At 43.9% G+C, this 24,061-nt stretch overlaps 1 protein-coding gene across 1 annotated transcript in view; it reads left to right on the top strand.

Moving 5' to 3' along the window:
- Positions 1-24,061, top strand: part of TC2N (tandem C2 domains, nuclear) — an 89,615-nt gene that overhangs the window by 1,103 nt on the left and 64,451 nt on the right. The window lies entirely within an intron of this gene.

Below are 24,061 nucleotides of genomic sequence, written 5' to 3' on the forward strand. Positions count from 1 at the left end.
TAATTCTAAAGTTTTGTGATTCCTTGAAATGTACTTTGGGGATGACAGCCAGCATTTCCATTTCGCTGCAATTTCAGAGTTTCGCAGTGGTTTGCCAATCGTGACACTTTCTAACTGGCACAAAATCCACAAAAATCTGTCTTTCCTCCACCTACCTGTTGCCTCTCAGGCTTGGGTAAAATACTTAGACACTTTCTTACGTATGTCTTGGCCCTTGGGGTGTTATTTGCCCAGATGGTAAAAACATTTAAGTAGGTCTGATTATTTCATTTTCAGTGGTTTCAGTGCATTTTTGTGGCCTGGGTGTTTACCGTAATGTGCCCAAGTTGTTCATTCTGAGCCAACAAGAAAACTTGACCAAGGAGCTCTTCTCTACTCCCCTCTTGCCAGATGAAATCCCGTTTGTAAAAGGTCTTTGTCTTGAGAGGATCACATACTTTGGTTGAGAATCCACTTTGCTTAAGCCGGTTGCTGGATTCAGAGACATGAATGGCATAGACAGTCCACGGATAACACCTTCATCCATGAGTTTATGCAGCATACAAGACAAAACTGGATATAATGTGCTAGGTGCAGTAGTAAGGTCAACAAAACTGATTTTAGTTAGATTTTAAAAATAAGACATCTCTCTTATGCAAGAAAAATTCTTATGAACGTTTATAGACGGGTTTGAAATGTAGAATAAGTTGCCTCTGCTTAGAATTACTAAATATTTTGAAAGGAAACACTAATAAATGTTAAACTTTTTCTTTCTTTTTAATACAATTTGTGTTTACTTTGAATCCAATATTTTCTTCTCTGGAAAAAAAAAGTGAGCACTTAGCAAATCTCCATTATTTTGGAATTGGCCAGTGCTCATAAACCACAAACAAATATACAGATTGTTCCTTGTGCTGATATTTTTGTTTTCAAATTTCTTAGTGCTGTTACTTAACAAATGGCTGATATCTTTGTCGGAATCCCTGGACATAACTAAAAGAGGTTATTTAAAAAAAAAAAAAAAAAACACAACAAAAAACGAAAACCAAGAGGCTCCAAGACAAAGGAGTGCATAGAGGCAAGGTTTATCACTTTGGTAGCTTTTGCTGGGATGAAAGCCTCCAGTTAGAATGTTTGACTTGCTAATGATTCTTAATAAGGAATCTTAGCCAGCAGCCATCAGAGAAATAAATCATTAAAGTGAGAAAATAGGTGTCAACACAGGAGTGACCTATTGAATTGCCATTATTGTTGTTCTTTCAGAGGGGAACTGCATGTTGACAGGTAGTGACTTTTTCAGGAATTTGAAATAGTCTTGAAAAATAATGTAAAGATGAAGGCAGGGGGACGGGGGGGCTCATGCCTGTAATCCCAACACTTTGGGAGGCCGAGGCGGGCGGATCATCCGAGGTCAGGAGTTGAAGACCAGCCTGGCTAAGATGGTGAAACCCAGTCTCTACTAAAACTACAAAAATTAGCCAGGCATGGTGGTGAGTACCTGTAATCCCAGCTACTCGGGAGGCTGAGGCAGAGAACTGCTTGAACCCAGGGGGCGGAGGCTGCCGTAAGCCAAGATCACACTGCCGCATTCCAGCCTGGCAACGGAGCGAGACTCCGTCTATTGGTGGAGAGCTCCTGGGTGTACTGCAACAAGTTTTGGGACAATAAGGCACACCAAAAAGAAGCAGGCTGCCTCATTTGGAGTGACTGCAGGCATGGGGTGGGCCGTAGGGAGGAGAGGAAGTGGCTCCTTCCAGCAAATGCTCAGCCAAGGTGCCCCGTGCTCCTCACACGTGATCTGCCGCAGCAGGAGGCCTCCATCCTGGGACATCGCCTCCAAGCTGTTCCTGACCTTAATTGTCACCAGATTTCCCTCAGCCCCACTCCACTCCTTAGCTGGTTTAACAAATACCAACAAACCTGTTGATGGCTGAGGTGAAAACTAACAGGAGGGCGGAGATGGGGCTGATTCTCCTTTTCTTCCTCTTCCTCCCCGGGTCAAACTCTGAGTCCATGCTTTACTTTTTTTTTTTTTTTTTAAAGACAGAGTCTCACGCTGTCACCCAGGCTGGAGTGCAATGGTGTGATCTCAGCTCACTGCAACCTCCGCCTCCTGGGCTCAAGCGATCCTACCACCTCAGCCTCTCAAGTTGCTGGGACCACGGGTGCCCGCCACCACCCTGGATGATTTTTTTGTATTTTTGTTAGAGATGAAGTTTCACCATGTTGCCCAGGCTGATCTCAATCTCCTGAACTCTAGCCAGCTGCCCGCCTCAGCCTCCCAAAGTGCTGGGATTACAGGTGTGAGCCACCACGCCCAGCCTATAATTTAAATTAAGACCAACTGTTTAAAATTAGTTAAAATTACAAAATTGAGTTTCTGAATCAGATGCAATGTGTAATATATATATGTGTATGTATATATGTATGTATTTTCCAAAGACCTGGTGTCACTCTATCACCCAGGCTGCAGTGCAGTGGCACGATATTGACTCACTGCAACTTACCTCTTGCAGGCTCAAGTGATCCTTCTGCCTCAGTCTCCCAAGTAGGTGGGATTACAGATACCCGCCACCAGGCCTGGCTAATTTTTGTATTTTTAGTAAAGACAGGGTTTCACCATGTTGGCCAGGCTGGTCTTGAACTCCTGACCTCAAGTGATCCACCCACCTTGGCCTCCCAAAGTGCTGGGATTACAGGCATCAACTATCATGCCTGGCTCCTGTTTACTTCTGCATAAGAGCTGGTAACCCCTTTGCTCCCCTCCACTTCCTCCTCTTGTTTCTTCCTCTGCCTCTCTTCTCTCTCTTCTTTCTTTCTCTGCAGTGGCTCACCTTTCCCTTCCACCTGTTCTCCATTCCAAATTTGGAAGGCGATAGTCAGGGTTAGCTCCTGTCCAGTGAAAGCAAAGCTGGGTCCAAGGGACAAACTACAAAGCTTTTTGTGCATTTTTACTTTTTCTCCCTTACATTCCTCTCTTCTTCTCTCCTAAGCACACAGACGCAATCTCTAGAACATCTTTCCCTGAACAAAGCCGTAGCTTTTTTGTTGTTGTTGTTACTTGTCCTCTTCCTGCCCCTGCTTTAAAAAAGAAAGTATCTGTATTGACTTATGTGAACATGGCACTTCCTTGCAGCTGCTCTTCAGAGGATTCATTCTCTGGGTTCTTTCTGATTTCCAGTCTGTCTATCCTAGGATCAATTTCCTTCATTCCAAGACCCCTTGTCGGAGATCCAGGCAACCCGTACTCATTCCCAAACATGCACTTCCAAAAATCTTTCCAGCACTCCCTTTGTCCTCTGTTCATTATGGTATCCAGTGGCTTGACATGATGCTTATGTTCTTCCTGTAGTCTAGAGCAGAGAGGCTGGGGAAAACTGAGGCCTCTTTACATACAGGACAGTGCACAGTCTCCAGAGGCCAGTCTCTTTGCCAATTACAAAGAACTCTTAATTTGCTTTGTAAAACGTAGTCCAGCGCTCCTCACAGATTCACAGATTACAGTTATTCTTCCAAACAATTTCCAAATACTACATAAAGGGTTTTATGGACAGTAGCCTTGATTCAGATCAACCTGTATCTCTGCAGCCTTCATCACAGACCACTTTTTCACAGTGGAGTTGCTATTTGGCTATGGCTTAAAGGATGAGCAAGAATTCCTCAAGCATAGAAAGAGGGGAGGGGCTCTAAGAAGACCCGTATGATTGAAACAGAGGATGCAAGGATGTGTATATGGCAGGAAGGAAGAGAAGTTGAAGCTAGATTATTCATTGCACTCTTCACCTAGCTGAGTTTGGACTTTATATTGCAGAGGTCAGCATTTCACTGAAGATTAGCTCATGAAGATGCTATTCAATGCCCCAAGATCAAGGAGCTCACTTGTTTAGTAAGTTGGGGAATTTGAATGCTGAATCCCCTTTTTAAACAGTCACAGTTGATTTCAGAAAATTGAAGGCTCTGAAAAGTCCTGCAATGAAAAGGAAACCTGTTTAATTTTGTATAAAGGTTAATCAAACTTTTTTTTTTTGGCAAGGAAATGATTTCCACCCCCCCAGCCCTCCATAACAACTATTAACATCTCCAGAGACAATTTTCCTTGGAGTCTGGAATTGCCACTGTCTGCTATGGGAAGCTGTGGTGAGGTTTTTATTTTGTTTTGATTTTTAATTAGGAAAGACACATCATCCTGTTTTTCACTTTGGAAATGGTGTATGGAGGGAGGGGAGATGAGAGTTAAGAAAAATAATTGCAGTTGTTCATATAAGAGACATTAGTTCTAAAGTGATCTTTCTAAAGAGCAAGGCTGACTAGGTTCTTACTTAGAACCCTGCTGAGATTCCCTCTGCCTGTAATCCCAGCACGTTGGGAGGCCCAGGCAGGTTGATCACAAGGTTAGGAGTTCAAGACCAGCCTGATCAACATGGTGAAACCCTCGTCTCTACTAAAAATACAAAAATTAGCTGGGCATGGTGGTGGGCGCCTGTAATCCCAGCTCGTTGGGAGGTTGAGGCAGGAGAATCACTTGAACCCGGGAGGCGGAGGCTGCAGTGAGCCAAGATGGCGCAGCCACTGCACTCGAGCCTGGGTGACACAGAGTGAGAATCCAGCTCAAAAAAAAAAAGCTTCAAACTCCTGAATAGGGTTGACAACACCTTCTGTGATCTGGTTTCTGCCTGCTTCTCCAGTTCCAGCTCCTACCACTTACCCCTCCTTTAGAACAAATTCTCGAAGAAACAAACACATCCCCGACAAACCGGAATGGCTTACATGCTCCCTCCAGCTGTTCCCATCTGAGCGCTTCTCATTGGCTGGAATGCAGTTCTTCTGTTTGTCCATTTGGCAAATGCCCATTCATCTTTCAACAGAGATCAGCCTCTCTAGAAACTTTCCAGAGCCATTCCTGACCTCTATGGTCTGTGCAGTCCACCACGCCCCGACCCCTGTGTAGAGGGAATCACTCCTTCTGTATTCCAGTGCCCCTGTGGTGTAGTTTCCACCTGGCGTTCTAACATGCAAACTCCAGCACGACACTGTGTGTTGTTGTAATGTAGACTTACAGCACAGTGCCTGGCCCATAGTAGGTGGTCAGTGTCATTTGAGTAAAATGTGATGATGGGAATTGATGAGAAAATGCAGAGAAGGGGAATGCTTCAAGAGAAATGGAATGGGCAGAATCGATAGGTCTTGATGATTGATTGGGAGATTGATTGATTGGAGGCTTAGGGAACCAAGAGATACCCTGAAGTGAGCTAAAGACCTTAGGAGAAGGAGTTTTGGTAGAGGGGAAAGGTGCATGTCATTTTAAGCTTGCTTCTTTTTTTTTTAACTTTTTATGTTTTGTTAAGTTAAGATTTACATACAGTTAAATGCATAGATCTTTTTTTTTTTTTGGAGACAGAGTCTTGCTCCGTCGTCAGGCACCAGGCTGGAGTGCAGTGGCGCGATCGTGGCTCACTGCAACCTCCACCTCCCGGGTTCAAGCAATTCTCCTGCCTCAGCCTCCCAAGTAGCTGGGACTACAGGCGCACGCCACCACACCCAGCTAATTTTTGTATTTTTGGTAGAGACGGGGTTTCACCATGTTGGTCAGGATGGTCTCGATCTCTTGACCTCATGATCTGCCCGCCTCGGGCTCCCAAGATGCTGGGATTACAGGCATGAGCCACCACGCCCGGCCAAATGCATAGATCTTAATTACACAGTTAGACAAATAAAACATGCTGAGTTGAAGATGGCCATAAGACATTTGAGTGAAGGTATTGTGAAGATGGCCAGCAGTGTGTATCAAAGCACAGAGTCTGGTGCTAGAGACTGAGCTCCGGGGTCCTTGTGGGATGTGATGTGGGTGCAGATGAGGCAGCCCCCTGCGGTGAGAAGCTCCAGATATCCCAGGATCCCGAGGTGGCTCCAGACACTGGGATATCTGGAGCTCTCTCACTAGTCACCAGGATGTTTTCATCTTCCTTTGGCTGTTCTCTCCTTTTGTTTTGGCTGGGCTGGGCTTCTCTTTTGTTGTTTGGGCTGTGAAAGGATTAGAAACTATACTGGAGAGTAGAAGGGACATGGAATGGGAAGGCCACAGTTAATTGGGAACATGTGTGGAGGACCCACTCTTTGATCTGCATGACTGCATTTATGAAAGCAGTGTTTGTTTCTTCATCCACTCACAGGGAGTCAGTCCATCACTTCCTGAGTGAGTGACAAAGCTCCTATCCCTGGTGACTGGCCACCACACACAACAGATGAGAAAAGAATTCTAAGATAAACAAAAATGACTCATGGCCTAATACGCAAACTGAAGCATGCATTGACCAAGCTATCTCTGCATCCTGAAGCAGCAGAGTCCTTTGCTAATGAACTCATTAGGCAAATAAATGTTCTCAGTTGGAGGTTAGCATTCTTGTCTCCCCAAAGTATACTGCATTTAATTAAATGTACAGGAAAAATTCTCTTGGCCAGAGGAGTTATGGTGATGTGACAGGAAGATCCCTGTCTGGAAGTCTAGACATCTTTGGTTCTTTGTCCAATTCTTTCTGCTGTGTGACCTAGGGCAACTCATCTGGCCCCTCTGAGCCTCAGATCTTTCTTTTGTAACCTGCAGAAGATGTCGATGTCAACCCTGAATCCTGTATTTACTCAACTTCTCAACAAATATTCTTGGCTGGGAGTGATGGCTCACGCCTATAATCTCAGCACTTTGGGAGGCTGAGACAGGTGAATTGCTTGAGGCCAGGGGTTTGGGACCAGCCTAGGAAACATGGTAAAACCCCATCTTTACCAAAAAAAAAAAAAAAAAAAAAAACAAAAGAAGAAGAAGAAAGAAAAAATCAGCCAAGCATAATGGTGCATACCTATGGTTCCAGCTACTCAAGGGGTTGAAGTGGGAGGACTGCTTGAGCCCGGGAAGCTGAGGCTGCAGTGAGCCATGATTACACCAATGCATTCCAGCCTGGGCGACAGAGCAATACCCTATCTTGAAAAAACAAACAACAACAAAATTCCCACGTCTTCTTCAAGCTTCTACTCTGTTCTGGGCACTGAGCTAGCTAAATATCCCTGCTCGAACAATTCTGTGCTCTGGCCCCTGGCCAAACAGCCATCACTCCCAATTCAAAAGCATGGATCTGTTCTTTATGTCAAAGTTGGAAAAGTGGGCTGGGTACCACTCTGGTTCTTTATAGGAATTTTGTTCTGGCTCAGACGACTGGACATCATAGTGCCAATCCAATGCCAACAGTGGAAGGAATGCTGGAGCTGGAGTTGAATAGACCTGGATTTGGGTCTGCCACTTACTAGTTTGTGACCTGGACTAATTTACAGAGCTTTTTTGACCCTTACTTTTCTCATCTGTTAAGGGGGGATGATAATACCTCCTCCACTTGTTCTGAGAAATAAGATGATGGGTGTGGGGGTGCTTGGTGCTTTTCTTCCTATTGTCCGAGCAAGCAGCAGGTGCCCCTACATCTTTCTTCACTTCAAACGTTCCAAATACCCAAGCCATTCACCAAAACCATAACTGTTTATTTTATTTATTTATTTATTTTGAGACAGAGTCTTGCACTGTCGCCCAGGCTGTAGTGCAGTGGCACGATCTCGGCTCACTGCAATCTCCACCTCCTGGGTTCAAGCAATTCTCCTGCCTCAGCCTCCCGAGTAGCTGGGGCTACAGGCACGCGCCACCACGCCCAGCTAATATTTTTGTATTTTTAGTAAAGACGGGGTTTCACCACGTTGGCCAGGATGGTCTTGATCTGCTGACCTTGTGATCCACCCGCCTCAGCCTCCCAAAGTGCTGGGATTACAGGCGTGAGCCAGCGCGCCAGGCTGCCAAGACTCAATTTATAAATGGTTCCAGGGACTTGGAGGACTAAATCGGTGCCATTTTGACATTCCCTCAGCACTTTCCTCTCATTGCATTTCAGAGAGATTTGAAATTAGGCCCATTTCCTGGTCACTCTCTACAAGCTGGGGATGGAGTCTCTAGCAACATTTTCACTCTGGCAATTCACTATGGGTGTACCAGGGAGGTAATATATATATTTTTTTTTTGGTGACAGAGTCTTACTCTGTTGCCCAGGCTGGAGTACAGCGGTACAATCTCGGCTCACTGCAAACTCAAGCTATTTTCCCACCTCAGCCTCACGAGTAGCTGGCTACTACAGGTGCACGCCACCACACCTGGCTAATTTTTGTATTTTTAATAGAGACGGGGTTTCACCATGTTGGCCAGGCTGGTCTCAAACTCCTGACCTCATGATCTGCCCACCTCAGCCTCCCAAAGTGCTGGGATTATAGGCGTGAGCCACCGCGCCCGGCCAGGGAGGTAATTTTATTTTATTGAGAATGCCTCCGGAAAAGTATAGAATTATGGTCCATGACAACTGAAAGGATCTAGAAATTCTGTCATGAGGTCAACTGCCTTTACAATAAGGACTCTGAGGCTAGAGTGGGGACTGACCAGCTCCAGGGAACGCTGGGAGTGACTGGCAGATTGGCAGATGTGTCTCTTGCTGGATCTACCTCTTGGTCTAGCGCTCTTTCTCATAAACCACGGGATCGTTCCAATCCTAGACTATTTTAACTACTTGCATCTCAAGTGATCTGTAAACAATTGGCTTAATTCCCAGGGCTCTCCTTGCCTTTTTGTGTTGAAGGACATTCCCTAATTTAGATCATTTCTGTGACCTTTCAAGGTAAGGTAAACTCTGGCTGCGGTAGCGACAGCAAAAACCTCAAAGAGGCCGGGGTATGTGGCCACTCAAATGAGAGTTCAGATAGAATAAGCATCACTGGAGAAGAATGGAGAGACTCCAGAGGACTTGGTGGAAAATGGACTGCTGCTTCCTCAGCCTAAAGACCTGTGATGCAGAGAGGGTTCCACATGGCACTCTGGCCTTTGACATTAATTAGGGTCATGAACCAACAGCCACAGTATAGACAGCTCTGAGGACGGGGGAGGGGCAATTGTTGGTGACATCACACGACATGTTCTATGCACAGCTCTCCCTTCTCCCTATCTTCCCTTTTTCTTCCCTAAACTTACCCCTTTTTTTTTTTTTTTTTTTTTTTGAGACAAGGTCTCCCTCTGTCACCTAGGCTGGAGTATAGTGGCACAGTCTCAGCTCACTGCAACTTCTGCCTCCTGGGTTCAAGCTATTCTCTTGCCTCGGCCTCCTCAGTAGCTGGGACTATAGGTGTGCGCCACCACACCAGCTAATTTCTGTTTTTTTAGTGAACACAGGGCTTTATCATGTTGGCCAGGCTGGTCTCGAACTCCTGACGTTAAGTGATCCTCCTACCTCAGCCTCCCAAAATGCTGGGATTATAGGGGCAAACCAGCACGCCCAGCCCCTAAAGTTATCTCGAATACTTTTTTTTTTTTTTTTTTTTGAGACGGAGTTTCGCTCTTGTTGCCCAGGCTGGAGTGCAATGGCGCGATCTCGGCTCACCGCAACCTCCGCCTCCTGGGTTCAGGCAATTCTCCTGCCTCAGCCTCCTGAGTAGCTGGGATTATAGGCATGCGCCACCATGCCCAGCTAATTTTTTGTATTTTTAGTAGAGACAGTTTCACTATGTTGACCAGGATGGTCTCGATCTCTTGACCTCGTGATCCACCCGCCTCGGCCTCCCAAAGTGCTGGGATTACAGGCGTAAGCCACCGTGCCCGGCATCTTGAATACTTTTTATATGCCAGGTTCTATGCTAGAGCCTTAACCCTGACCCCAGAGAGCTGTGCTTTTTTCCTCCCTGGTCTCTCTTCGAAAACTCATCTGTCTTTTGTGCTCATCGCTCCACCTTTTGTCCTTCCTTCTGCTTCATCTTTTTTTCTTCTCTCTCATGTGTCTTTGTTTTATCTGTAACCCAGAAGTCAGCTGTGGTTTCCTGGCCTTTGAGATCTAGATGATACTGCTTTGAACTTAATCCATGCCCTGTGGAATTCCAAAGCCTTCCCACACGTCTAAAAACTCCTATGGGAAGTGGAGGGGACCTTTATTCTCGTGGTCACTTCTGACTCCAACCTCGGCACTTCCCTTGAATTCGTTTGGTTCACAGGCCATTTTTACCACAGCCTCAACTCCCCTCATCCCCCACCATCCTGTAATTCCTTACCAGTTGCCCCTGACATGAGATTCTGCCTCTTACTTGATTTCCATAAAAACGAAAATAAACAACACTGTAGTGAGTTTTGAATAGCGTCCTCCTGAAAATAAAGGCCCATGTGGAACATCAAAAGGTGACCTCATTTGGAAACAGCATCTTTGCACATGTAATTAGTCAAGTTAAGATAAGGTCATGCTGGAATAGGGTACGTTCTAAATCCAATGACTGATGTCCTTATATGAGGACACACGGAGGCACGCATGCGAAGATGGAAGCAGAGTTGGAGTCTTGAGGTGCTAAGCTAAGGAACTCCACGGAATTACGTGACCAAGCCAGGAAGACGCAAGGAAGGATTCTCCCCTATAGCCTCTGGAAGGAGCTTGGCCTGAGGACACCTTGATTGTGGACTTCTGGCCTCCTGAACTGGGAGAGAATAAATGTCTATTGCGTTAAGTCACTCAGTTTGCAGTACATCGTATAGCAGCCCCAGAAATGAGTACATTCCATTTGCATTTGGGCGTGTAGGCAAATTTCCTGAGGATTTGAGAGTGGAGGGCGGGGCAGAGGGGAACCTGCTTTTCAGTTCTCCATCCCTGCTGTTCCACTGGTTTCCACTTCAGCCACCCATCCTACCTTTTCCCTGCTCAACTTCCTTCCTCATCTCCTCTTTCTATATAGTTCCCAAACTCCAAATTCATCTTCCTCTGTTACGCAGAGCTCCAACTCTCAAACTCAGCTCTCAGCCCACTGTTCGGGTCAGACCCCTCCAGATCCTCAGTTGCACAAAAATTACATTGCAAGAAATAGCAGCCTCCTCTCAGAAGGGAGAGGTGGATTTAAAAAGCTATTCTGGTCCCTCTTTGGGGAGGACTGGCTCCTTCTCTATCTCCTGTTCTTCAGTCTAGCAGAGGCAATAGGTGGGCTGAACCAGGCTTTACTCTCCCCTACTCCTCAGAATGTTCAGCGTATGGATTGTGGAAGTCAAGAGGGACCTGTCTGTCTGTCAGTCAATCTAGATTGATTTGACTGTCCCTTGCATCTGGATGCTTCTCTGGGCACTTCAAGGAGTTACTGAAGAAATACAAGAGGTTGTTCCTCCCTTGAGGAACAGTTCGAAGACAATCCTTAGTCTTTCTTCTTTAAAAAGCTTTGTTCAGGCTGGCGCAATGGCTCACGCCTGTAATCCCAGCACTTTGGGAGACCGAGGCGGGCAGATCACAAGGTCAAGAGATCAAGACCATCCTGGCCAACATGGTGAAACCCTGTCTCTACTAAAAATATGAAAAAAAAAAGCTGGGCGTGGTGTCACGTGCCTGTAGTCCCAGCTACTCAGGAGACGAGGCAGGAGGATCGGTTGAATCCAGGAGGTGGAGGTTGCAGTGAGCCAGTGAGTGCACCACTGCACTCCAGCCTGGTGACCAAGTGAGACTCTATCTCAAAAAAAACAAAACAAAAACAACAACAACAAAAAAGCTTTGTTCAGTTTGTTTGGTCTTTTGCATCTTCAAATAGGAATCTCTTACGTTCTACCGCCTCCTCCCCCTTCCCCTCTCCCCCACCTCCTCCTCCCCTCCCCTTCCTTCTCCTTTTCCTCCTCTTAGGTGCAGAGCTTTTAAAAGTTCTGTCATTTATCATTTTATTTTATTTCTTATGCTTGTACATTTCTAAGACCCATGGGTAAGTATTTTTCCTTCCAATTTCTATAGGAAAAAGGAAAATCAAGCCCAGCGTAAAGTAAGTCGCCCAAAATTATCTGTGTTTAAGTCACAGAACTTGTCCTAAGCCATAGACCAGCACCCTTCCTGCAAACCCCATGGCTTTCTTAGACTGGTCAGAAGCTGTGCCTTTAGCCTGGAAAAAACGATTTAACTTAGATCGGCCATCTTCCTGTTACAGCCAGAGCTGAAGCTTGGTTCCACTTCAAAACCATGCTGTGTTTTAAGAACAGATTTCTAACCTAATTTTGAATTTAAGTTTATAAATCAGTTTTATAAAACTCTGTATTTTGACTCTGGATTCAGAGAAATATTCTTACTAGGTTACACGAATATTTTGAAACTCAGTCCTTACTTTTTTTTTTAATTCAATAAAAGTTTGCACAAACAATGCATCCCACAGGAGAAGCTTATGCCAGATTCCAGATGTTTAACACGTTTGCTACAGATATTAAGAGTTCATGGCCTCTTGTGCTTGTTAAACCAAAAAATGTAAGCCCATAGAAATGATTTTTAATAACTAGGAGTGCTGCAAGGTCAGGCTGGATTCTGGGCAACCGCAGCACTTCAATAACTTTTTGATCACAGATTGTATGTGTGTGTGTGTGTGTGTGTGTGTGTGTGTGTGATTTTTTTTTTTTAAAAAAACAATCCAAGCCGATAATTCAATGAAGGGCAGCAAGAACTCTTAGTTTTGACTCAATTGCACTTTAATTGATGCATGCAAACATGTTCAAAAAGTTCCTTTTCTAATTATGACATCGACTATCTAGTTTGTAATCACTTACCTGGGTCTGCCATGCAATGAACAACCATCTGCTATCGAGTCATGGGGTTCAGAATGCCATTATCACAGTGAACATCTACCTCGACTGACCGTGCCAGTTATTATGCTGTGCATACGTTACATCATTTAAGCCCATACCTGGCACCTTCGCTACTGCACCGAGTCCCGGCCCCCTTCCTCTCTCACCTTGATTATAGGCAGAATCAGTTACCTGGCCCCGCTGCCTTCACTGCTGCCCCTGTCCCTTACAGTCCATTTTCAACCCAACAGTTATCTGTACAAATGTGAAATCAGTTCATGTCATTCCCCAACTCCAAACTCTCCAGTGGCTTCTCAGCCTATTTAGAGTAGCAGCAAATGTTTAATAACAGCCATGCCATCTCCTTTCCCCCAAGCCCCACCCCATGCTCTTCTGGCCTCTCTTCCTACCCTTCTCTATCTCTTTCTCTTGCTCCAGTGGCTCTGGGCCCTCTCACTCTTCCTCAAACTTGCCATGCAACTTTCTGGACTTGGTATGGTTCACTGGTCAAGCAAAGGTTAAAGCACACACATTAGATTACATCTATCAAGGTAGGAAAGTGGGAGATAATTTGTTTTAAACAAGTTGGTGATCTATTGGTGAGGTCAACAAAATTCAAAAATTCATGATAATCTATTCTTTCACAGTAATCTTTGCAGTAGGAAATGTGATCAAAGACAGGTTTCCTGATTGAAAAACTTAAGGCTAGGGAGGCAGAGCAACTTTTTTTTTTTTTTTTTTTTTTTTGAGATGGGGTTTCGCTCTTGTTGCCCAGACTGGAGTGCAATGGTGCGATCTCGGCTCACTACAACCTCCGCCTCCCGGGTTCAAGTGATTCTCCTGCCTCAGCCTCCTGAGTAGCTGGGACTACAGGCATGCACCACCACTCCTGGCTAATTTCTTTCTTTCTTTTTTATTTTTAGTAAAGACAGGGTTTCTCCATGTTGGTCAGGATGGTCTCAAACTCCCAACCTCAGGTGATCTGCACACATTGGCCTCCCAAAGTGTTGGGATTACAGGCATGATCCACTGCGCCCAGCTGCATTTTTATTCCAATAGAATATGCCTATTGCTGGGAGACCGTCTGTTTTCACCTACTGTACAATGTTAAGGATTGTGAAATTTACATTATGGGAATCTAGCAACTGTGATTTACTTATTGAACCCTTGAATGAGCAATGATACTTGAAAACTAAGGCTATTTTGAATAGTTAAAAAATGAATCATTTTGGGAAATGTACTTCAAATAATTCAGAAAATACTTTTTGAAGCACTAAACCTTTAAATATCTTTAGTCATTATGATGGATGTTAAAAATAAGGTATGGACCACTTTTTGTCTTAGTAGCCAGACTCCACTATGTATAGAGTTTTACTTCATGATGATTCAGGATAAACATTGGTGGTTTAATATGGTGTGGAGGTCTGTTTGCCCGTACGCTCAATGGCACCAGGCTAGTGTGCTTCTTGGCTCTGCATGTCTTCTTTGCATAATTTTACATGGCCATTTGGGAAGAGAAAAAGAAGTTATAAATAGGTAATTTTCAGCTTCAGAATTTATGAGAGCCTCAGCCATTGTGATATCTCAAAGGGACAGGTAAGGGTATGTGCTAATTATAAGTGAAAGAGCCTTAGGTGATTTTTAAAACCTCCTTCTTCATTCTGATGTTACTGCAACAGCATCCAACAGCTCTAGAGCATTGGCCACTTACAGAACTTGGGACCAGAGACACCTTGACAAACTATTTAGACCAGAGGGAGAAAAACCAAAGAAATGTTGGAGGGGTACTGTCCACAAATCCCACTCACTTTAGAGCTTGTTTATGTGAAGCTCCGTTCATGACACTGAAATTGTCATTCAGCCCAAGACCAAAGTAACTTGCCAATGTGAATATTTACACACACCCTGTATTATTGGAAAGTGGTCTTCATGATATAATTCGCATTTAAATAGTGCTTTAGAGCAGTGGTCCCCAATCTTTCTGCACCAGGACCAGTTTCATGGAAGGCCATTTTTCTGTGGACTAAGGGTGAGGGGGGGTTTTGGGTTGATTCAAGCACATTACATTTATTGTGCACTTTTATTTCTATTTTTATTACATTGTAATATATGAAGAAATAATTATACATCTCACCATAATGTAGAATCGATGGGGGCCCTGAGCTTATTTTCCTGTAACTAGATGGTCCTTCCTGGGGGTGATGGGAGACAGTGATAGATCATCAGGCATTAGATTTTTTTTTTCCAAGATGGATTCTTGCCTTGTCACCCAGGCTGGAGTGCAGTGGTACAATCTCAGCTCACTGCAACCTCTGCCTCCAGAATTCAAGCAATTCTCTTGCTTGACACTCCTGAATAGCTGGGATTACAGGTGCATGCCACCATGCCTGGCTAATTTTTGTATTTTTAGTAGAGACAGGGTTTCACCATGTTGCCCAGGCTGGTCTTGAACTCCTGACCTCATGATCCGCCCACCTTGGCCTCACAAAGTGGTGGGATTATAGGCATGAGCCACCGTGCCTGGCCAGGCATTAGGTTCTCATAAGGAGCACGAAACCTAAATCCCTCACATGCGCAGTTCACAATAGGGTTTGTGCTCCTATGAGAATCTAATGCTGCCGCTGATCTCACAGGGGGCAGTGCTCAGGTGGTAACATGAGTGATGGGGAGAGGCTGTAAATACAGATGAAGTGTCACTTGCTCAACTGCTGCTCAACTCCTGTTGTGTGGCCTGGTTCCTAATAGGCCACAGACTGGTACTGGTCCATGGCCTGTGGTTTGGGAACCCCCACTTTATAGTGTATAAAATACTTTTGTGTTTTTTCTTTTATTCACTAAATATTTGTTCCGTATGTAGTACACTGTCCTAGGCTTTAAAGTAGACATTAGAAATGCGAAGATGAATGTGGCCTCATCCCTCCCCATTTTCTTATTTTGATGCTCATCATGACTCTGAGAGTTGCCAAGGCAACAATTATGATTATCCCCTTTTTCTAGGAAAGCAATTGAGGCTCAGGGAGGCTCTTGCAATGTCACCATGTTTAAAAAGTATTAATGCCAGAACTTCAACTTGGGTTTTCTGCCTCTAAATCCCCCTCTTTTTTTTGAGACAGTGTCTCATTCTGTTTCCCAGGCTGGAGTGCAGTGGCACAATCTCAGCTTACTGCAACCTCCTCCTCCTAGGTTCAAGAAATTCTCCTGCCTTAGCCTCCTGAGTAGCTGGGATTAAAGGTGTGCACCACCATGCCTGGCTAATTTTTGGTATTTTTAGTAGAGACGGGGTTTCGCCACATTGGCCAGGCTGGTCTCGAACTCCTAACCTGTGATCCGCCTGCCTCGGCCTTCCAAAGTGCTGGGATTACAGGCATGAGCCACCATGCCTGGCCCTAAATCCCATTTTTTACACCCAATCTTTCATGCCATAAACAAATACTCAGAGGCAACCAATTAAAGAAAATAAAAATGTATATAAATCACAGTCCAATCAAAACGCTAAAGACTCAGTTCCAAAGAATTTTACAGGGACATAGTTTTCTCAGTACTCATATTAAATCTCTTGTGTTTAAGTGGCAAGAACTAAACATATATTAACTTAGGCAAAATATATTATTTATGGGCTTATGCCTGGCGTGTTTATGAACTAGTACTATGGAAAAAGTAGAGGTGAATTCACCCAAGAATGCAACCAAGAAATCTATTGCCTTTGGAACCCTTCACCATCTCGTACCTTTACTTCTCTCAGTACATCAACTTATTCTCTTTCATTATGGACTGACCTCTTCTACCTGGGAAACATGGCTACCAAAGTGTCTTGTGTCACTGCAAAGAGGACTGACTATTTTTTTTCTAGTGATAGTTAAAAAAAATTCTAGGGAAGGATTTTGATTGATTGTCTTGGGTCAGATACTGTCTTATGAACCAGTCAGCGCTGACTGGGGAAATGAAATTGTGGGAAATCACAGTGGCCACACGACTTTGGAATGGATGAAGAGTGGTCCTCATGATGAGACTAAAAGCAGATGTCGACTCTGAGTCTCCTATACTTAGTTCACACAAATGCTTTTTTCAAGAAGTATCCCATTCAATTTCTGGAAATGAAATGTTTGCTGAACTTCATCACAGTGTTGTGCTGTGTTTAAAGGGGGCAACGTAAGGTCAAAGGTAGAAACAGCAAAAAGCCATGTAGAAAAGCTGAGGAATCCTTATCACTTTTAGTGACAGCCTGTCCAGAAAGTGAAAAAGGAAGGCAGGATTTGGAGATGGCCCAGAGCAGTGAAAGCAAAATAGTGAACGCTGGGGATGTGATGACTATGAAGAGCTAGGCAGCGACAAATGGCATGAATTTTCAGGCAAGGCTGTAGTCATCTTGGAAAAGATAGGAGGAAGAGCACAGAAACTCCTGGAGCTGGAGGGGTTGTTAATCTTCTGGTCTACTCCCTTCATTTTTCATGTGAGTAGGCAGATCCAGGGAGGAGAAGTAATCTTCCCAAGACTATCATAAAGCCTTGGTTCATTGGCAAAAATAGGAAAAATAGTGACACCAACCCTTGCATATGTCAGGAAGTTTTTCTTCGGAGAGAAATTGGAACAAAGTTACCAGAAGCTGAGTAATGCATTTTCCTCCCATTAGGCTGAAACTTGCAAGGGAGCTGTAATAAATATGCAGATGGCTGATGAAGGTGACACAGGTAACAAACATAGGAGATGCCAGAAGAGGGGCTAAAAAGAGGTCTGCAGTCACGTGGGCCTTGAAAGTAGAAAATTTATACCGTGCTAGACCCTCAACTGGCTTACCCAAGGTACTGCTAACCCTGTGGGGCTTCCTTTTAGTTACATGCCTGGGCTGGCCACCACCTGAGAGTTTTCTCATTTATCTGTCCCTTCTTTCTGATGTCTTAAATTGGTGAAGCGGCTTTCCCAACATCCATTCTATCCCATAAGCAGCAGCCGTATGGTTTGGGGAATTGGTCTCAATTTAAGAGATAGGCCCGATAAGTCAAAATGGTATCTTATCCTCTTTGCCGGCATTGGTTCAAAAATAAGCTTGTGACCTAATTCTGGCCAAAGAGATAAGAGGAGAGGTTTGCTGGCTTTGGGGAAAGTTACTTTCTCTTATGAGCATTCTAGGGGAATTCATTCTATTCCCTTTACCTGAATTGAAGGAAGAGGGTCTTCCCCTGGCAGGCGTTCTACAACCACAAATGGAGCTAGATTTAGGATGAAACTTACAGGATGCAGAATAGAGAAAAGGGAAGGAAAACAATGCTAAATGGTTGAATTGCAAATCAATGACTCTGAAGCCTGATCTATCTTTGAGCTTCCTAGTAGGTTAACCATATTAGTTACCTATTGTTGTGCAACAAACCTTCCCTAAACAGTGGCTTAAAACAACAGCATTTTATCATTATTTCATTTATGAGTCTGCAATGTGGGCAGGGCTCAGTAGGAAAGGCTTGTTATCTGCTCCACAAGGGGTCAGGTGGGCAGCTTAGTCAGGGCCAGGGGGATCCACTTCCAAGACGGCTCCCTCACACACTGGACAGTCGGTGCTGGCTCAGTCAGATGTGAATGTCATGAGCCTTAGTCCTTTCTATGTGGCCTGCTTCATGTGGGTCTCCACAAACCACATGGGCTTCCTTAGAGCATGGTGGCTGGATTCCAAGAGGAAGCATACAAAGATAACTAAGAAGAAACTGTATCACCTTTTATGACCTAGTATTAGCCATCATATAGCATCACTTCCACTGTACTTTGCTGGTTGACCAGTCACTAAAGTTAGCCTAGAAACAGTTCAGAGGACACAGGTTCCAGCTTTTGTTGAAAGCAGTTTCAAAGAATTGTGGATGATTTAGACCATTGCAGAAATGAAAACATTTCCTTGTTTTTATGGCCATTGAATTGGATTTTCTATTATTTGTTTGGGGCTGAAAGCATCCTTGTTGATACAGTTAGTGTCACCTCAGCTGTGGGCAGCAGAATGCCCTAAATTAACAGCTCTCAGTCACAATGCCGATTGTAACATAGTTACCAGTAATTTAATACAAAGGTTTTGCAATCATTTTCTTTTTTATTCTTTTTAAATCAGCAGAATCAAGCTTACCACAATAATGGCAGAAGAGTCATTTATTTTAGTTCAAATAGAATTCTCTGGATGGGAGTAAAGGGATGGAATCAGAGCAAGGACACTTCACATAGTACATGGGAGCTTTACTCCAGGTGGAGAGCTGTTGGGCTGGATGCCTTTTTTGGTAAGAGAGTTGGAAAGAATTTTCAAGTTTTGTTCCTCTGGCTCAAATTATTTTTCTTCTCCACATAAGCTCCTGTTAAGCCAGTGCAGCTGAAGACTTGTCATCAGGCATTTGACATTCTCTCTCTAGTTTTGATGATCTTTCTGAGGACAAGGGAAAGGGATTAAAAAAAAAAAAAGATTCTTGATCTTCTTTCTTGTTCCTTTCCACGATGAACTCTACCTAAATACAACAAACCATTTTTTAGAGTTCACTCACTGTGTTTTTAGCACTCTGATAGGGCATTGCAGGTAGAACCACAATAAGTATTACCATAAGAATCTGGAAAATAAACAGAGGGTAGTTGGAGAGCAATGGGAAGCTACTTAAAATTCAATCCTAATGCATGTGTGACAGTCTTATAAAGGAAAGGAGAGAAAGAACTGAGCATCTATCTGCTGGATTTCAGGGTACTTCCCTGCCTAGAGGTACAGCAACAGATCCCTTCACCCTTTCCTCTCCAGCTACCTCTGAGTGGACCAGGGTGAACATCTGACCAACAGGTGCCCAACCATAGACCAGCCAGCAATCTGTACCTTGTGTGTGGCCTGGCTGGAAAGTATGAGCTGGGCCAATCAGATTTCTCTCCTAGAAAACTGGGAAGGGAGAAGCACTTACTTCTAAGGTGGTGGGTCCTGAGCCCAAAGGCTGGGTAGATATACCATTGAGGAAGTAATCAGAGACTCAGGTGTAGACTGCAGCTTTGAGAGGCTGGTGACTCAGATAAGCTGATTGGGAGGTGCAGGTGTGCAAAAAGAAGCAGTCTCCATGAAATGCGAGGCTGAGGGGTGTCTGGGCTACCTTAGGTCTTGCTCTTTCTGATGCCTGCTTGTTCAGATCTCTGAATATGTTCCCATTGTTTCCTTACCCAAAGTAAGGGTAGGAGTAGAATGCCATTCCCTTCCTTTTACTTCAGCAAATTGGAGAGGTTTTCTGTTACTTGTAACCATTAGAATTCTGTCTAGAACAAGCAAGAACCCACAGAAGAAATGACAATTCCAATGGGCTTTGAGTAATGAAACACCTCTAAGTCTAGACTTTACAACTTACCAACTAAATCTGTGACTTAACAAAAGGCGCTTGAGCTTCAGAGTCACATGCAGCTTTGTTTTCAAATCCAATCTGTTCCACCACTACTTTGTGATCTTGAAGAAGTTACTTATCTGTAAAGTCTAGATAATATCTAATTCTCACAGGGTTGTTGCAAGAATTAAACTAGATGTATAGACATGTATGTATGTATGTATGTATTTATTTTGAGATGGAGTCTCATTCACTCTTCTGCCCAGGCTGGAGTCCAGGGGCATGATCTCTGCTTACTGCAACCTCCACCTCCCGAGTTTCAGCGATTTTTCTGCTTCAGCCTCCCGAGTAGCTGGGATTACAGGTGTGCAACACTATGCCCAGCTAATTTTTACAGAGACAGAGTTTCGCCATGTTGGACAGGCTGGTCTCGAACTCCTGACCTCAAGTGATCCATCCCCTCATCAGCCTCCCAAAGTGCCGAGATTACAGGTGTAAGTCACTGCACCCAGCCAATATATATACACTTATATGGACTATTAACACAGTGTTTGGCACATAGTAGGTCCACAGTGTTTGGCACATAGAAGAATAACAGCTATTATCATCCCCAACTATGTTGATGTACCTATTTGGTTGGGAGAAGGGAAGTCATCTTTGACCCTGGGCCCTCCCAGTAACATAATGGTTTTGATGGAAGCATTTTATATTTCCCAACATTTTAAGGGTGGCTTTATATATTGGGGGTGTGTGAGTCTGCGGGCATGTGTGCATGCATGTTTGTTTGGAAACATGCTGTTGTTGGCTCTTCCTCTCCCGTTTCCTATTGAAGTTGTATTCAGTATGTCATTGTTATTAATCAGGCGTGCAGTATGAGATGAACAGGGGTGATGAGTTGGTCAGGCTGCCAAACAAGCTCATGTTTTGTAGGAAATGCCAAATTGTTTCCTGAGGGGATGTTTCTCAGGAATGGAGGGGTATGCTTCCCTGGCCCTCATAGACCCTGTCCTGTCCCTCGAGTGCTGTCACCTCACAGAGCAATGGGATAGCTCTTTAAAAACCACTTTATGGAGCTGCTGCCCAGATGTGCTGGAAATATATTTGCATTTTTTTTCTTTGTTCTGGTAAAAATGTAACCCATGTCAAGTAGGAAATGGATTACAGACCTCCCACGTTTCCTCAAAAACTATCCCAACATCATGAGTCCCTTCATAAGCTAGATGGGTGGAGGAAGACAGTGAAAAGCTGGGAGTGGTGGAGAAAGAAGGAATGTCTGAAAAAAAAATAGGATTATAAAGCATTTTGAGCCCCTCCCTCCACTTCTAATTCATAGAGAGACTAACGTGTAAACTAACAAACTAAAGGTCTTATCTAAGATAAGGCTTAAAAAGATAAGATAAGATAGATAGAAAAGATTAGGTAAGATAAGGCTTAAAAAAGATGTCCTTGAATATTTGGTTCATCTGCCAACCATATTTATCATGAATTATCTTTATGGATATGGAATGGGTTTAAAGACAGATGAAGAAAGCTTTGGCATCCTAAAACTGCCTGGGGATTTTGCTGGGCGTAGGTGTTTTTCTAAAAGTCTGATGAAAGCAAAAGTTACAAATGGTAGGCTTCAAATCTAATTTCACATCGTGATTCTGAGTGGCATGTACAACCACTAATATTCAGAAATAACTTTCTGAAAGGGTGTTAAATCTTTCTCATCTCTGCTATTAACAAATATTTAGATTTTATATATAATACAAAGGACAGAAAATTTCAAGTAGAATTGTATTGAGAGTGAGAAACTGAATCCTCAAATTTACCATTGGCTAAATTGATGCTCCCTAGTGACTTGGGAGGGGAGTCTTGGGCACATTGGTCTGGAACTCTGGGGCCATGAGGGGGTTAGATTTTCCCCATTCCAGAAAATCATGGCGGAAGGATATGTCAGGTAACTATTTCTGAGTAACAAATATTCCCAAAATGCCATGGTACAAACAATCATCTTTTATTTCTCACATTTGCTGGGCAGCTGGGGATTAGCTGTTCTGAGCTGGGTTTATCTGGCCTGACTCTGCATTAGGGTGTCTTACCCTCCTTGGACCAGCTGGCTGGCCCAGACAAGTCTTTTGGCACTGGTAGAAGTACAAGAAGGCAAGCAGAAACACATGAAGTCTCTTAAGGCCTAAGCTCAGAACCTGAACATGATTCCTTCCATTTCATTCTATTGACCAAGGCAAGTCACATGGCTGAACCCAAAATCAAAGAGTAGGGAAATATACTCCGCTCCTTCGGTGGGAGGAACTTCAAAGTCATAGCAAAGGGCATGGACACAGTGCACGATGAAGTCCTAGGACCAATGCTGTCACCTGCTAAAACGAAGGAATATGACTAGGACTGCAGCTCCAGTGAGTGGAACCACATGGCTTATCTGCAACTGTGACAGGTGAATCCCTTCTGTGGTATTGATGATAGCTATCATAACCCAATGCTAACACTCAATATTCCTCCCAACTCTTCTAATTTTCATTCTATTTCCCTGATCAGGCAACCTTTTGATTATCATTTAGCTTCCTGGATAGCTATTTCTTCAGAGCATAGTGTTTTGGAAATAAGATACAAATGTCTGGGAGTTTGAGACCAGCTTAGGCAATATGGTGAAACTCTGTCTTTACAAAAAAAATACGAAAATTTAGCTGGGTGTGTTGGCATGCCTATACTCCCAGCTACTCAGGAGGCTGACATGATCGCACCACTGCACTCCAGCCTGGGTGGCAGAGCAAGACCCTGTATCCAAAAAAAAAAAAAAAAGAAAAGAAAAAGAAAAAAAAAGTGGAAGCAAAGGGTGGTACAATTCACATAATCTTATTTCTAGGTAGCCAAGAGCAGGAATGGTGTATCGGAGGGGTTTAATCAGGGAAGCAGAGCCACTACAGTTTTACTGATATGGGACTAATCTCTTGCAGAATTATGTGAGAAACTGGTGAAGTAAAGGTCTGAAAGTAGAATTGAAGGATTAGAGAAAAGTTACTCACCAGCCATCCTGAAGCCCTGTACAGGCGGACTTGTAAGGGCAGAACTTGCAATGAATCTAGGAAGCCATGTATGTCTAACTGGTGGAGTGGCACCCAGGAGGGGAGCTGTGGAAAAGTCTATAGCTAGTGGATACTTCTGGAGGTCTTCCACCAAGCTCTGGAGTCATCTTGGGTTCTCTGTTCAGCAAAGCCTGTAGGTGAGAAGAAGAGCTAGATATGGGGAGGAGGATGAGCCAGAACCTGCCAGAATCTCTGCGTGTGTCTTCCACCATGTATAGTCATGATGCTCTTCAGAGGAAGTGGCTCGGCTCCACTTTTACCTTCCAAATCTTGCCTCAATTCTTCTTTTTGACCAACCTAACTTGGAACCACATTGGGAAAGACATTTGGGGAAATGTAGTTCCAACTTAAACAAGTTGGCGTGAGACCAGAAGAATGCAGGGTCATTTGCTTCAGGTTTGAGTCATTTCTTCCAGTCCATACAGAGGTCACAGAAGTAGAGGTTTAGATGTTTCTCTGTTCCTCTAGGTGAGACTGGGAGCCTTTGTTCTTGAATCTTGAGCAGTTTCATGTGCTCTCACCCTCTTTGGACCAGCTGCTCAGCCTGAGTGAATGGATCATGTGGTTGGTGGAAAACTTTTTTTTTTCTGGATTCTCTGTTTCTTTGTTTCCTCCTTCATAGCCTTCCTTTGACCCCACTGGTGCTATTGCCTCCTGCCCAACGTGCTGAAAATTTTTCATTTAGGCCTCTAGTAAAACAATCAGCCTTTTAGTGCTATGAAGTTTCATTGATTAGTGGGGTTTGGACAGGGCAGATAGGTGTTCTGAGGAAGGGCTAGTGGGAGGGCACCGAGAAATGAGTCTCTCATGATTAGGTCCCTTGGTGGAGCATCTGTGACCAGTCATTATCTCACTGTTACCTTAGTTTGGTGGGTAACAGGTAAGAAGATGATGAGGGAGGGAAATAAAAAAGAAAAAGAAACTCATCTCACTACAAATAGTTCTTAGCTTATTCAATTGTATCCTGTGGATTAATGGGCAAAGTCCTTAGTAAGATATTCAAGACCCTTTGAAACCTAGCCTTTTACTTCCCTCTTCTCCCGAATATATACTAGACTTTGAGT

Source organism: Sapajus apella, unplaced genomic scaffold, assembly GCF_009761245.1.
Source record: "Sapajus apella isolate SASKATOON/1434 unplaced genomic scaffold, GSC_monkey_1.0 scaffold20, whole genome shotgun sequence".
Classification (NCBI taxonomy): domain Eukaryota; kingdom Metazoa; phylum Chordata; class Mammalia; order Primates; family Cebidae; genus Sapajus; species Sapajus apella.